The sequence below is a fragment of the Pinus tabuliformis genome, chromosome 6 (genome assembly GCF_031772625.1).
Source record: "Pinus tabuliformis cultivar Carrire ecotype Pingquan chromosome 6, CPIR1, whole genome shotgun sequence".
Taxonomy (NCBI): Eukaryota; Viridiplantae; Streptophyta; class Pinopsida; order Pinales; family Pinaceae; genus Pinus; species Pinus tabuliformis.
In genome coordinates, this window is record NC_142292.1 from 53,385,503 (window position 1) to 53,401,905 (window position 16,403).

Consider the following 16,403-nt stretch of genomic DNA (forward strand, 5'->3'; position numbering starts at 1 on the left):
TTGATTTTTGGCTGGATGATACCTTAGCAAAATTATGGCTGTCGGGTTCCTAAAAGTCCAACCTGAACTGTGTTGAGACTTGAAATAGAATAAAAATAAATACAATAAGCTACATGAAATTTAATCAGAATGGAACAATTATTATGAGGACACATATGAGACAACTCAATAGGAGTTCGTGGCTTGTTGTAAAGGAAGATTTAATTATTCCTTGAAATTTTGTAAAATTTTGTGAACTAGACCTGTATTTTCAGCCTTTCTTAAGAAATATGGGGAGGAAAACATTTGTTTTTTTTTTACTTTTTTCGGGAAGTCATCCCCATAGAGTAGGGACGATATTGAATCCCATAAACTCTAATCGTCGGAAATGAAATTATTTTACAGAAACGTAAGTATGAAGATCCATATGCCAGAACGTAAGTATGGGGCATGGGATCTGGATGGATGTGTGTATAGATATCCATCTTATATATAAGATAGAATACTAATTGCATGTACATACGCCTCTCATCCCACATAGCCTAGGATTCTAGAAAACAATTTATTGATTTCGGAAAACAATTTAATAATAAAGATAGATGTTATCGTGAGTCGCATACATCTCCCACCGCCACCATCGATATGTCGCTCAGCCTGCGCTCCAGCTGGGAAGGAAATGACATGCTACACTCTTTCATTCGATTTCTTTTGCGGCAATATGTTGTCCTATGACACTGGGTTCAGTAAGGAGAGAAATGTTCCTAAGACATCTCCAACACAGAGATGTATAAAAATAAAAATGAATACCAAAAGCAACGTAAAAGTAATAGCATCCTAGTTCTCAACAAATTTAATTTAGAATGACTCTCTGTAAACTTGGTGATATTGCAAGCTTTTTTTCCATCTCGTTGGGAATTTCAATACTCTTTAACTCTGGGTTTGATGAATCTTCAATGGCTCCATTGTTAGCGGCCGCCCTTGAAACTGTGAACTATGAAACTGTAAAACGACAGGAGGCATGCTCATGGAGTGCAGAGAATTGGATTTGGAATCCATGAAGTTTCGAAGAAACTAATGAGGAGCGCACACTAAATACTTGTTTCCATCGGGGACCATTCAGGGACCTGAGGGGAAGGCTTTTCCTAAAGATTAACCATTGAAATAAAATTTTCGAACTTTAAAAAACATAACTTTTGTACATAATCAATGTTCTGAGACACACATCGTCATAATTCTTGCAGAGGCAGAACAATGACCAATCTTCTTTGCGAAACCTTTTGGAAAATCCATTGCTACCATAATAATGTTGTAGTTCAAGAATTTCCAGCAACAAAGCCTGATACCTAAGCGCTTGCTCTCTGACAACAGAGTCTGATACATGAGTACCTGAAGGACCCAACTAAGAGATGCCCCATTGGAGAGTTCAGATATCTCAGAAACGAGCACCTGGGGTTGGAAATCAAAGTTAGCTCCCCTCTAAAGTGCGATTTACTCTGAGCTTCTAATTATTTCCTCGGAGCCACTGAGAAGCTCCTACTTGAGGGCTCAAGAAAAAATGGTTACATAGAGGCATACAGGTGAGCAAGTTGAAGAAACAGAGCACGCCAACACCACAAGGCACCTCACCTGGTTCCATTTATGGCGTTCCATTGTCCCTGGCATTTGCGAGAGCAAATCTTTGGTGTATGTCAATATGTAAACATAACAATATAACATAAAATGCCACGAACTAATGTTATCATTACTTAATTGACGTTGGAAGTTTTTGTATCAATCCATATTTATCTTAAGTATAAGTACATATTGCCTCGATATGAGGCCAAATAAGACCTTTAAATTGTTGATTGGTTGAAATGACAGTTGAACGAAACTTATTGGATGACGAAAAGATAGTTTATAGAATATAAATGGAAAACATAGACTTAAATTGATTTTTTCGCCTTTGGTTTTTGTGCAATCACTAATCAAAAATAGAGAACTGATTACAATAGTCCCTGCCAACCCTGAAGGGGCAAGGACTAAAAAGTGGTGGAGAAACTTTTCTTAGGTAAAAATATTTGTGTAGTTTGTTTAAATTTGATTATTTATTTTTTGCTTTTTTAGTAAATATATATATATATATATATATATATATATATATATATATATATATATATCATAAACTTGATGAATGTCAGTTCTACGTTCCATCTTCTTCTTCTACATTCGAGATTGATGATTCCCCTAGCTCTGAAATCTTTATACCTGATACTAAAAGTTTCTCACTTCCTAGAGCTCAGTCAGAAGTCACAGCAAAAATACTAGAAAGATATTTAGAATCTGGAAATTCTAGAAGGACATTTAGCAATGGAACAAAGAAAGCAGAATTCCAATGGTTATCTATAAGAGCAACTTCTGATCCAGATCAGAACGAAAATGAATAGCTGCATAATTATACAAACTACCAAATAGTTTGTATGCTTCAGAATATTGATGATATAGCCCGAGATGTTTTAGAAATTAAAGAACACATCAAAAAGATGCATACTGGTTATATTGAGACATTGGGAACCCAAGATGCACACACAGAAAAGTTAAATAATATTCAGTCAAATATGGGTATCATCTCCAAGTCTTTGGAACATCTTAAAGATGCACTCCCCACTCCTGATTCTCCACCTCATTATAGAAAAGTAGATGTCTCAAGTTCAAAGTTGAAATTCTCCTCCAGTTCTGATGAATCGAAGCATATTTTTTTTAAGGGGGTAGAGAATATAGATAAAGTCAGACTTGAGAAAATCCAGAAAGGGATCAATCTAGCTAGCTAGAGAAAAGACAGAGTTGATGAAAAATAGAATAGCTGATCTTCCTTCTGTTGAAAGTCTAAGATTGCCAAAGAACTATGTCAACCTTAGTTCTTTAATAAAACAAAATGGCCAATCATCTGCTCCTACAATAATGGCCATGTCAGGAGTAACTGGTGAACAATCACAAGGTGAACCAAGTTCTAAAAGAGATAGAAGTGATTCCTTTTTCTATTCTAACAAAGGAAAAAGAGGTGTTGGGGATACCTCTGCACATGAAGCATCAGCATCAAGCCCGTTCAGTAGATATACTGAAAATCTACAATCTACACCTGTAAGATTAGACAATCCTGCTTCTAGAGGCTATGGAAATTCATTGTTAGTAAATATTGATTGCCTTGATTATAATGAAGTGATTTCTGTATTGCATAATGTCCATGCTTGGGCACTACAGAGAAAAGTTGAAACCAAAGCACCATGGTCTGATATAGTCACTCAAATAGTATGGTCTTTTACTGGCATACTAAAGCAATGGTGGGAAAGGCTTGCAGAAGAAGAGAAAGATCAAATAGTTGAACATAGTACTGATCCATTAAGAGCATTGTTTGAAGCTTTAAAACATGAATTTGTTGGATTAGTCCCTGAAGACTCAGCCCATCATTCACAACTATTTCTCTCCCAGAAGTTATGCAACATTGATTATTTGCAAGAGTATTTTTGTGTTATGCAGAAACTTCTGTATCAGGCTAGTGATCCACATAATGTTGCCTATCTGAGGTATTACATTCAGTCTATGCCTGGTAAAATTCCTGATCTCATTAATCAGTACATAGAAGATCATAAAGTAAATTTGGAAGGACAATCATTTGCAGCTATTCACCAAATGATTGTCACAATTTTGCAGAAAGAATGTGCAGAAAGCAAAGCTAAGAAGAATTTTTCCAAACAGATGCACTTTAGCACAAAGCTTTGCAATAATTTCAAAGAAACCTATAATTTTGGTTGTCATAAGAAAAGCGAAAGAAAGGTTTCTAAAAAGACAAAGTTTGACAAGTCCTGCTCTTGCAAGACTTATAAATACTTTCCTTAAAAGAAAAAGTACTTTCCTTTCAAAAGATCATTTAAAGGAAGAAGGGTAGTATTTAGGAAAAGATCAAAACCTTCTAAAAAAGTTGTGTGTTTTATTTGTGGTAAAGAAGGTCATTATGCTAACACTTGCAGAGAAAGAAAAGATAAGAAGCAGATGAAGATAATGAATATCTTTTCTACAATCCACGATCCCCAAGATTGGGATCTCATATCTCACTCTGATGGAGAATATTTTGAAGTTTCAAGTTCTTCTTCAGAATCTTCAGATAATGAAATTCCTGAAATCAGGAAATTAACAATTGATTCAGAGTCATTTGATTTTGATGAAACATTCATTCCTGATATTAAAATGTTTAGTTTAAAATCTTCAGGAGATATAAAATCAAAGATTGCAGCAGTCAAAGCTGATATAGCACAGTTAGATCCAGTCTAGTTTACAGCAAGAAGAAGATTGACTGAAAAACTTGAGAATCTTGAGAAACAACTGCCATCTAAAAAGAAAGAAAGATTTTCAGAAGAAGAAAGAGATGAGGATGAATTCATCGAAAGAGAGTTCGATTCAATGTTCAAACCTTTGCAGATTTCCGTATCTCCAGGTATGAATCAAATTGATGCTCTCAAGAAGAAGATCACAAATTTGGAATCTTCAATTCATCATACAAGGTCAGAAATGATACAGTTGTCATCCAAGCTTCAATTACTTATTTCTGATTATGATGATTGTAATTCTAAATTAACAAGTTTACTGATGAAAAATGTTCTAATTATTGAAGAGATATCCCCAAAGAAAAATGTTGAGCTGTTTAATGTTATGGGCATTGGAGATAGAGTGGTTATTCCAATAAGAATTAAAGTCCCTAGCATTAAACCTTATACTTTGGATGCTCAAATAGATTCTGGTGCTATGAGTAGCTGTTGCAAATACAAAGCCATTCCACATTATTATTGGCAGCCTACTAAACTCCAATTCAGGGCTATCACTGGTGATTTAATGGAAATAGGTCACATAGCTCCTGAATTTCCCATTTTCTTGAATGATGTACAGGTTTTTGTCACTTTGTATAGTTTTGATACTGGTGCTGACATTTTGTTAGGACAAGATTTTCTGAAGAAATATTTGCCAGTCACTTTTGGGCAAGATTATGTTATATTCTCCACCACTGTTGGTCCTATCACAGTCCCTGCTTCCAGTGACTACAAAATCAATGTGCAGCCTGAAGGTGAGGATCCTCTCCAGTATAGTCTACAAGATCTGACCAAGATTAATAAGATTGTCAAAAATGCAAAGTTACATGGTCCCAAGACTTTACAACAGATTTCTGATAGGCTTCGTGCAGAGTGTACTTCCAGTAGGCCAGATTCCTTTTGGGTACGGGAAAATCATTTTGTTGCACTACCTTACAAAGAAAGATATGTTCCTAGGCCACAAAAAGCTAGTGCAAATCACATGAGTCCGAAAGAGCAAGAATTGTGCAAAGCATAAATTGAACAGCTGTTAGAACAGAAGCTTATTGAACCCTGTAAGAGCCCTTGGGCTTGCCCTACTTTTTATGTCAATAAGCACAGTGAGCAGAAAAGAGGTAAGAAAAGACTTGTGATTAATTATAAATCATTGAATGATGCTCTTCTTCCTATTCGATATCCTCTGCCTAAAAAGGAATTGTTACTTGCTAAGATTGCTAATGCTAATGTGTTTAGCAAGTTTGATCATAAAAGTGGATTTTGGCAGATTGGTATTATTCCTGCTGACGTATATAAAACAACTTTCACTGTTCCTCATGGCCAATATCAATGGACTGTGATGCCCTTTGGTCTGAAAAATGCTCCATCTGAATTCCAAAAAAGAATGGAAGACATTTTTGGTGGGGTAGAGTACATTATTATATATATTGATGATTTGCTTGTATTTAGTAGAGATGTAAATATGCACAAGGTCCATTTAGAACAATTCTACCAACTTGCATATAAGCATGGCTTGGTACTTTCAGATACAAAAGAAAAATTTCAAATTGGGAAAGTCAAGATTGACTACTTGGGTTTACACATAGAAAAAGGACATGTAGAACTTCAGCCACATATGCTAACCCATCTATTGAAATTTCCTGATATTATTACTGATGTGAAAACACTGCAGAGATTTCTTAGATGTCTGAATTACATAAGGAATTTTGATGCTAAGCAATCAAAAGACACAAAGATACTGTTGAACAGACTAAAGAAGAAAGCTGTCAGTTGGACAGATGAGATGATAACAGTGGTAATTAGTATTAAGAGCAAGCTTAATGATTTGCCAAAACTTAAGCTTCCTGATACTAATCTTCCTTTTATACTTGAGACAGATGCTTCTGATCACACTTGGGCTGCAGTTTTGTTACAAAAGCATGGAAGAAAAGAACTGGTTTGTGCCTATTCCTCAGGATCTTTTGATGATACAGAGAAAAAGTATCCTTAATCTCATAAGGAAGTACTTGCAGTAAAGTGAGGAATAAAGAGATTTCACTTGTTCTTGAAAATTGTTAAATTTATTGTCAGAACAGACTTCAAGCATATGAAACAGATGCTAGCAAACAAAAGATTGTTAGAACAAGGCAGTACCAGAGTGCTGAGGTGGGCACTATGGCTTGAGGGTTTTGATTTTGATATTGTTTACAAGTCTGGTGCAGAAAATTATCTTGCTGACATGCTTACCAGAGAAGGTGCTCAAGAAATCAAAGAGATCAAGATGTTCAGACCACTTCACCAACATGAAGCTTCTACAAGTCAGTCCAGTCATGTCAAGTCTAGCAGAGTCACGTATGTCACAGTCTGTAGTAACTATCATTATGAGTTTTGTCTAGAATGTCTTTCAAAACAGTTCCTAATCTTACCATTATGCCTGAGACAGATCATTTTGCAAAAATGGTTTGACTCTGAAGAGTCTAGATGGTCATATACAAAAGAGTTACCATATAGGATTAGGCCATGGCGTGTTTATTATGCATTGTCTAGAGAACCAGATCCTGTTTATTTTGGATGCATTCAAAATACTGACTGGACATGGTCAGACTATTTCTCTATTCATCAGAGAGCTAGGATACATGGTTCGGTTAAGGTCATATTTTATGCAGCAGCTATAGACCCTGCTAACAATTGGTGGAGTCCATGGTTTAAGCTATTTATGTTTAGGTATTTGCCTAGAGCTAAAAATATTTTTGATAGGACTTTTGCTGAGTTTGTCAGAATTCTCCATTGGGAAATGCATGTAGCTGTCCAGAATGATTATGTCATAGAGTTTGAGTTCATCCACCGCCACACAATTGTCATTCCAAATGAAGAAGATGAGTCCTTTAAGCTTTCCGTCAGATTTAGAGGATTGATATCAGTGGACGAGCAAGACAGGCCTCCATTCATGTACACATTTCCATTCTTTTGTTGTACCAGAGATGCCACACCATATTGGCTAGATGAATCTGTACCATACGAAGTGCTTGCTCCAAATAATGAAGAACAAATTAATGAATTAATAGAACTTGACCAAACCAGACTTGGTCATATTGATCCAGCTGTCCCAGATACTCATGCACATGATTATGATGACAGAGCTAACAGTGATTGATTGAAAGGATCACTCAGATGATATCCTTCCATATCCTGCTTTATTTGTACATATATTGTTTTCTGGTTTCCGTGGGATTTAGTCCGAATAAAATCTCCATTGTGTAATTACTTTTGTAAAAGAGCCGATGTCCTAGATTCCAGCCATCTTTTCATTTTTAGATATATCATGATTTGGTCCCCATATGGCCTAGCCTCCAAGGGACGAGATAACAAGTGGTTGTCCCCACTTGCCCGAATCTTTAGAACTGTTCATTACTTTTTGTACAAGGTCCTTTCGTGACAGACATCTTGCATGATGTTCTAGCCGAAAGTTTGATTCTTTTGGTCTCAAGTTCCCGATAAAAGTTTTCACCAGATGACCTGCTAGGATATTATAAATACTAGCATTGTAAGTTCATTTGGAGGGGGAGCTTTGGAGAAGTTTTAGAGAGTTTGAGAAGTTTGAGTCTAAGTGAAGTCTCCCTGCTCTGCATCTGCGAGAAGTTTTCTCGATCTGCTTGCACCATGAAGTTTTAACTCTATAGGCTGTGATGTTAGTTTGAGTCTTTTGAGTCTGTCTGAGACTAAGTCTCCCTGCTCTGCATCTGCGAGAATTTTTCTCGATTTGCTTGCATCATGGAGTGCTATTCTCATATTTGGATTTTTAGAGAGTCTGAGAAGTTTGAGTCTGAGTGAAGTCTCCCTGCTCTGCATCTGCGAGAAGTTTTCTCGATCTGCTTGCACCACGGAGTTTTAACTCTATATATTGTTTATGGTATTAGAGTAATAATTTGGTTTTAAGTAGATAGTTTTGTTGTTAAGGGTTTGGTTTATTTTGGGGTCTAAAATAACGTATTTTTATGTTGAAAAAGATTGAGAAAAGTTAGAAAGAAAAGTGAGGAGTATTATTTTCTTTTGTCTTTTAGATTCAGTATTGTTGAATGTCTCTAGAGAAGAAACTGCAAAGAAGCTGTGGGAAAAGTTAGGGAACTTGTATCAATCAAAGTCCCTAGTAAATAAATTGTCTCTGTGAAAGATGTTGTTCCATCTGAGGATGGAATATGATGATGTGGTCTCTGTGATAGAGCATCTAAATGTTTTCAATACTTTAATAAATGAAATTTATGTTGATATTAAGTTGGAGGAATAATATTAGTGTATCAACGCGTTATTCTCCCTACAAGATGCTCGGGATACTTTGTTTGTAGCAATTATTAGTAACAATCAACAATTTTCATTGAATTTTGAGGATGTAGTTATATCCTTTATTATTAGAGGGAATGAGAAGAAAATTCATGGGAGAGCATAACACAAATTCCCTAATTTTGAGGTGTCATTCCATAAAAAGAAGAAAAAGATTGATATGAGGGAGATCTCAATTTTGAGGTAGAGCTAAATCTCCAAGGGTTCCTTTAAAGAAACTATGTTGGAAATATGGTAAGGTGGGGAGTTTTAGGAAGAATTATAGATAAAAAATTATTGAGAGAGGTAAAGGAATAGACGATACTACTTCTACGAAAGGGAAGTCCTCCTTAGAAGAAGAATGAGATGTGCATTTGGCTTCTACAAGTACAAAGTCAAAAATTGAGGTATGCTTCATTGACTTAGGTACCTCTTTTTGTATGAATCCTCATAGGGACTGGTATTATGGGTATGAAAGGTGTGATGATTATTTCTTCCTAGAAGATGATTCATCAACCAAAATCATAGGACATGGAAGAGTGAAGTTTCCATTGAAAGATGGAAGGGTCACAATTCTTCCTAGCATTTTTCACATTCCAAATCTAGCAAGGAACTTGATATCAGTGGGTAAGATGACTGATGTAGGTGTTGCTAATTTTATCTTGGGGATGCAAATTAAGACATTATGTAGTTAGGAAACTTTGGTTGAATTAGAGAAAACATGTTGAGATAATTTTGCACTAGTTTAATATGAAGAAATGTAAACGGGTAAAGGTCCCTATTCCTATAGGTGTAAATATACCAATGGAACAGTTCCCCAAGAATTCAGAAGAGAAAGAATACATGTCTCATGTTCCTTATTATAGTGTCAATGGAAGCTTTTTCTATGCCATGTTATGCACTAGATTATACATTTCCTATGTAGTGGAAGTTTTGAGTGGATATATGTCAAAACCGAGAATAAAGCATTGGATAATTGTAAAAGGGTTTTTAGGTATTAATGTGGCATCACATATTATGCAATCTTATATCAAGGAATACTTGGATGAGGTAGAGTGTTAGATGTACATAGCTTTCTTGATGTTGATTGGGCTGGAGATATAGATCATAAAATATGTACAAGTGGAGATGCATTTACATTGTTTGGAGGAGCTATCAGTAACTTGGATGAGTAAGGAATAGGATATAGTGGCACTTTCAATAAGATTTTAAGTCCCCAACCGCCCAAAAATTTTGGAACAACAAGATTTTTTCATTTGACCCAGGGAAGGCTCCCATTTTCATGATGTCCATACCAAAGGAATTTGAAGCAGGTTCTCTTGATTCTTTCGAAAATGAGTTTTTAGGACCCAGACTAGTGACATCCAATAAACTAGGATGGCTTCCAGGATATATTTGATCAATACTAGGTGACCTTATTGAGAGAGCCACTTGAAGGTCCAAATTTTCAAACTTTTGATCGGATCTTGGGGGGAGGGCCCCAAGATCTAAAAAAATTAAATGGATCTTGGGGGGGGGGGGAGTGTAGGAATTTACAGGGTAAGTTCCTTATATAGAACACCAAAGGACACCGCTCACAAACAGATCACAGATCGGTACACCAGTATTCTTGACATGGTTAAAACCCTCAAAGAGGAAAGCAGTGCATGACCTAAGCCAACGCGGCCACTTTAGGAAATTTATTAATGTAAAATAAATAAAATTTACATAAGCTTCTCTCATGAACGGTCATCTAACAAATGACCCTCCATGCTCTTTAAATAGAGATCATGGACCAATCGGGTGTTAAGCCACGAATCAAGTGTTGGTAATACCGAGGAGAGAATGAATCTTCGGATCACTTCATGTCTAGAACATATCGTGATCGTCGGATTGTAAGTTACAAAAAGTACATACTAAAGAAACACACTTTACCTAACTATACACTAGACCAAGTTGTACTTAATTATTTCCTATGTGTCGGAAAATCCTAACATCCCCCCTTAAGAACAACTTGGGATATGATTGAAGGATGTACAAATATGACACAATAGGAGAAGGAAGGAGGCATTAGAGCTTATCCCCCCTTAGTGACAACTACCTGAACTCCAACCATAAATTGAAGTTTAGTAAGCTTCGCCTCTGTGAGAGCCTTTGTAAAGATGTCTGCAACTTGATCATTAGTTGAGCAATATTGCACTTCAAGAACATGGTCATGAATGAGCTTTCTGATGAAGTGCATGTGTATTTCAATGTGTTTGTTGCGCTGATATTGGAATGGATCTTTTCATAGTTGAATGGCACTTTGATTATCACACCAAAGTGTAGTCAGATGCTGCTGCTGAAAGCCAAACTTTGGCAGGATCTGACGAAGCCACAGGGCTTCCTCACTATCTTCAACGACACCACGATACTTTGCTTTATTGAAAATGGAATTAACTCAAATAGATTACAGAAAAACACACATAAAAATCAGACACAAAATATTGGCGGAAAAAGGCTTCAGCCAGGTATTCTGTCTCCCATTTTCATTCATTTTAAATAATTGAATATAGTGTTACAAATAAATAGATGAGAGATAGTGTTATCAAGATATTGCATACTATATTAGACACTTTTGGTTGAGATAATTTCTCCTTTGGCTGAGATAATTTCTCACCAGACACACACCAATATAGGAGTTACCTAAACTAACTCCTATCTTAGAGGAACAACCCAAGAGTTAGGCACAAATTCCTAACTTGGAATATTTAATTAATTTATTTATTTTTGGATTTATTATTGTTTTATGAGAGAGGCTAACATTCCCCCCTTCAATGATAAATCCAAAATAAAAATGAGGAACCATCTTCCAAGTTCTCATGTTGATCCTCAAAAACATTCCCTGAAAAAGCCGCCAAATCTGGATGCTGAAGAAACTGCAATATGAAGAGACTGAGTTAGCTGCATGACTGATTCATCTCAGAGGGATGCTTGACAACTCCATCATGTTCCAAGTCGCAAAAGGATCCAACTGTCCTTTGCTTGAAAACAGCATCCGGTGTCCACTGACACAATTTGATGAACGCCCACTGGCATATTTGCTGATGATGATCGCCCACTGGCTGAAGATGTCGAAAAACAACTCAATGTTGCTTTTGCTATGATGAAAGCTGCTCACTGCTGCTTTGGCTGTCGATCGCCCATTGGCGAATTTGCTGCTGCTCACTGCTGATGACAAATGCCCACTGGCTGATGAAGATGCCCACTGGCTGCTTCGCTGATATTGTCGAGACTTTCAGTCTGACAACCACTTGTCAATTTCATTGACATTTTCCCCCCTTTGTCAGCTGAAAGGAGAGACAATCTTCTCCAAAATATATTTGAACTCCCCCCCTTCAGGTGTAGGAGAGTTTCACTGTTGTACTCCCTCGTTCAACTGCATGAGAGTACCATCATCTGTTCACTTCTGGCTGCACTAGGTGTGATTGTAGTCGATTGTAGAACTGAGACAATCTTTTGACTATGGATGACCATTCCCAAGGATCGATCCATTCATAATGTATCTTCAATCTGGCTGATTTTTGTTGGTTGCGACATTTTTCTGAGGAATGATTAGGCTTGCCACAATGGCGACAAGGATGGAGATCAAAACACTGATCTTCCATATGACTGGTTCTTTGACAATGAGAACACTTCGGTTGGACTTCAACTTCAGGTTGCGTGTAATTTTGTTTGTCTGCAACTTTCTCAGAACCTACTGAGGTGAGTTGTTCAAGAAATCCTGCACTCACAAACTTAATTGGCTTGGAATAATCTGGGATATGTAAGTTGGTATCATGAGTGACATATCCTAAGCCTCTTTGATTCTTGTTATTTTGAATTCCTTCCCAGGGCTTGATGATGGGTTTGGAAGAAATTTGAATTTGTTCATGAACAACTTCGACACTTGAAGTTGTTTGGATGAGTGATTTGGAATCAACATCTTTATCTTCATCTGTATGGTTGAATGACTTGGAAGAAGCACTCTTCTGTTGCAATTCATCTCTTTGTAGTTGCGATTCTAGTTGAAGGAACTCAATTGTTTCATGTGTTTGTCGTAGATGCCGTGAAAGATCAGCAAGAGTTTCTTTGTTGATGTGCACCATGTCTTCATCACTGGAGATGATCAAACTGTGAAGAATGTTTAACAACTGAATATGTTGCGCCATCTGAACTTGATCACTTAAACTCAGGCTCTCTTGTCGTAGATGTCGTGCTTTGAATTGTTGCACTTGATTTTGTTACTTGGATGACAGGCTCGCTTTCTATGGGACTTGAATGGCACGCTTGCTTGATTTGGTGCTTATTGCACTTGCTTGGAACACTTGCTAGAGTTGTAGAACTTTCTTACTTAGACTCTGGAATTCACGCTCGCTTGATGACGATCGTGTTTGTGTGAATGCTCACTTGCCTTACTTGATGACTTCACGCTCACTTGAATGAATAGCTACGCTCGCTTGATGTCGATCTCAACTTGCTTGATTGGTGTTAGAGTGGAACTTGCTTGGTTGCTTTGATCGTTGCTGTAATGAACTTCACTCTGGCTCGCTTGAAGGTTTGAACTTTGTACTATTTTGACGCAAATTTCTTGAATGAATACTCACGCTCGCTTGCAGGAGATGTGAACTTGTTGTTTGTTTCATTTGGAGTTAAAACTCATGGAATCACTTGATTGTGCTTTAAAGGAAGGGGGTCGAACACTGTCGAAAATGCACCCAAAAAAGCTTACAATGATTTCAATGACTCACTACAATGAATTCAATTTGACTCAATTCAAGACTTGGGTGTCAGTTTCAACCAAGAATTCACCCTTACAATTCAATGTAATTTGAGTTTGATTACAAGTTCAATAATGTTGATGTAGACTGTGCGCTGAAACGTTGAAGTTTACAGATTCATTAACTTGATTGTAGTGATGTAGACTTTGCTTTGAAATGTTGTAGTCTGCAGATTCATGAACTTGATTGTATTTGAGTGAATTTGTTTGTTGAGGTAGAATGCTGATGTTGAAAACTTTGATTATTTGTTGTAGTGACGCAAATGCATGTGTTGAGTTTAATTATCCTTCCTTGCAGCTATTTCATTACAAGTGTTGTGCTTGCTTGCATTGAACTTTATGTGTGATAAATGAGATCATTTATGTGTCAAAACTAGACACAAATCATAAGCAAAAAACATGAAGCATGCACCATCATCAACACACTCTTCGTGTACCTAAGATCCCCTTATTCAATTTCGGGCGGATCTAGGACACAATCGCCACAAATAATATGTCTTTATTAAGTAATAAGGTCATCAATCTTTCATCTTTTACAACATTGCCACTGAAGCTTTCTCAAATAGTGAGAATCTGACGCTTGCAAATTTTGGAAGCAAATGTGTTCAAAAAACTGACTCAACCTCCTACAACAATGAGCTTTCTTTTGAAAAACCGATCACTTCAAACTTACAGAGAAAGAAAACTCAATCCTTATCACTCCATTACAGGGAAATAATCCCTTACTTTATAAAAGAATCTCACTTGTCACTCCACACTTAAAAAAATGCACACTTATTGCTCCAAAATTACAAAATAAAATTTACCTTATCTCTCCATTACAAATAAATGATTTTATCCACTCCTTATCTCTCCTAAAAATCACACTTTATCACCTTATTACTCCATTACATAAAAAAAATGCTCCTTATCTTAAAATTACAAAATTTAAAATAAAGAACACATCTTCTTACGTAGCTTTTAAATCCTTTTCATTTTAAATCACTTTATGAAATCACTTGAAAAGTGATATAAAGTTAACTTTAAAGAAGGTCAATAAATTTTGGACTTTAATTTAAAACGCATGCACCATTTCCTTCATAAAAAAACTATACGTACCATACCCATACGTATTTTTCAAAAGCTTGTTCATCGTAAACTTCCATTTGCGCTTTCTGAGTTCCATATTCTGCATATTATATCTTGAAGGACGAGATCATTTTGCTGCTGAATAGATGCTTCGCCTTTCTCAAATCACGCACAATCCACAACAACAATAATGCCAAGCTTAGACTTCGGCTCTATTTCACAACAGGAAAAGATCGATTTCTCATCGGGGCTCCACGTTAAAAGCTTTAAACCATACACTTTACCTTTGATGCGTTGAAAAGTCACTTTGAAAAAAGGAATTGTCATTTCAGATTAACACATTTCCTGCACAGTTTTTTATGCAGGTTCCTCCACGCCTTTTGAAGAGTATCTTTGATGCATCCTCTAGCTCTCCTGTCAACGATGATAATTGATGATCGCGCTGCTTCACTACCGTTATCAGCATCGCTGCCCCAGCAAATATTGAATGTTGTCGCTGGTTCCACACGCTCATAGCCACATCTACGTTATGGATCAGATTCTTTAATAGCAATGCCTTTAACTGTCAGTCGGTGGCAAGAAAGCTGCAAATGTCATAGCATACTGCTCCGCCGTGCCCACATCATTTTGGTTTTGACAAATACAAACCACGAGAATTTCTTCACATTATTTTGGTTTTGAAAAATACAAACCACGAGAATTTCAACGACCCTTCATAGGCTGACTGGACCGATTGAATTCCTGGAAGGTATGCGTATGTCAGAACAATATCATGTTCAAGTCAATATTTTCTCTAACGCATGAAGTTCAAACAAAAAACGTTATTGCCACGCAATGAGGACGAGGACGAGAGTGAGCTTTGGAAATTGGATTCCTTGCATCACGTTATACTTTGCCACGTTATGGAATGTGGATCATGGTAAACATTTCAATTTGGGGGCGCTAACATCTCTGGTGATTCGGAGTCAACAAAATTGGACTGTGCTTATGGAAGATTAGATTCAATGGGCATCATAAACTACAGGCCATTGTATGTACCATAATTTTGCAGACAGGGCTCTGTGTCGGTACAACAGTTTGAAGGTTTTTGAGAATGACGGACGATGGCAGCAGCGTAGTCCCTGCTGATATCACTGAATCCCTTGAAGCTATTAACACGAATTGTGAGGAAGTCGAATCCAATCTCAGAGAAGTGTTGGTGGCCTGTGATCCTGATGTCTTGGCGGAATTATCCCCTCTAGATCGTGCTTACACGTTTCTCACTTTGGTGAAGGCAATAGCGACACTATTCACTTTGCAGTTAAGGTGCAGCGGAGATTCTCCAGACCAGCATGATGTGAAGACCAAGCTGGAGAGGTTGGATCTACAACATTCTTCTCAAAGCTCTCTGCAAGAACAACAGGATGGATGCTGCCCTCAAGCTTCTTCAACAAATGTCGAAGCGAGGATGCCGACCAGATGCAGTCTCGTACACAACGTTGATTTCCCACCAAACCAATTCAATTCATGCATTGATGGTCCCTGATCTAATCTCGTATAATGTTATCATCAATGCTCTCTCGCTCCCAAAGAGAAAACCATTAGCTCTGATACCACATATTGAAAATGAAATTAACTCAAATAGATTACAGAAAAACACACATAAAAATCAGACACAAAATATTGGCGGAAAAAGGCTTCAGCCAGGTATTCTGTCTCCCATTTTCATTCATTTTAAATAATTGAATATAGTGTTACAAATAAATAGATGAGAGATAGTGTTCTCAAGATAGTGCGTGCTATCTTAGACACTTTTGGTTGAGATAATTTCTCCTTTGGTTGAGATAATTTCTCACCAGACACACACCAATATAGGAGTTACCTAAACTAACTCCTATCTTAGAGGAACAACCCAAGAGTTAGGCACAAATTCCTAACTTGGAATATTTAATTAATTTATTTGTTTTTGG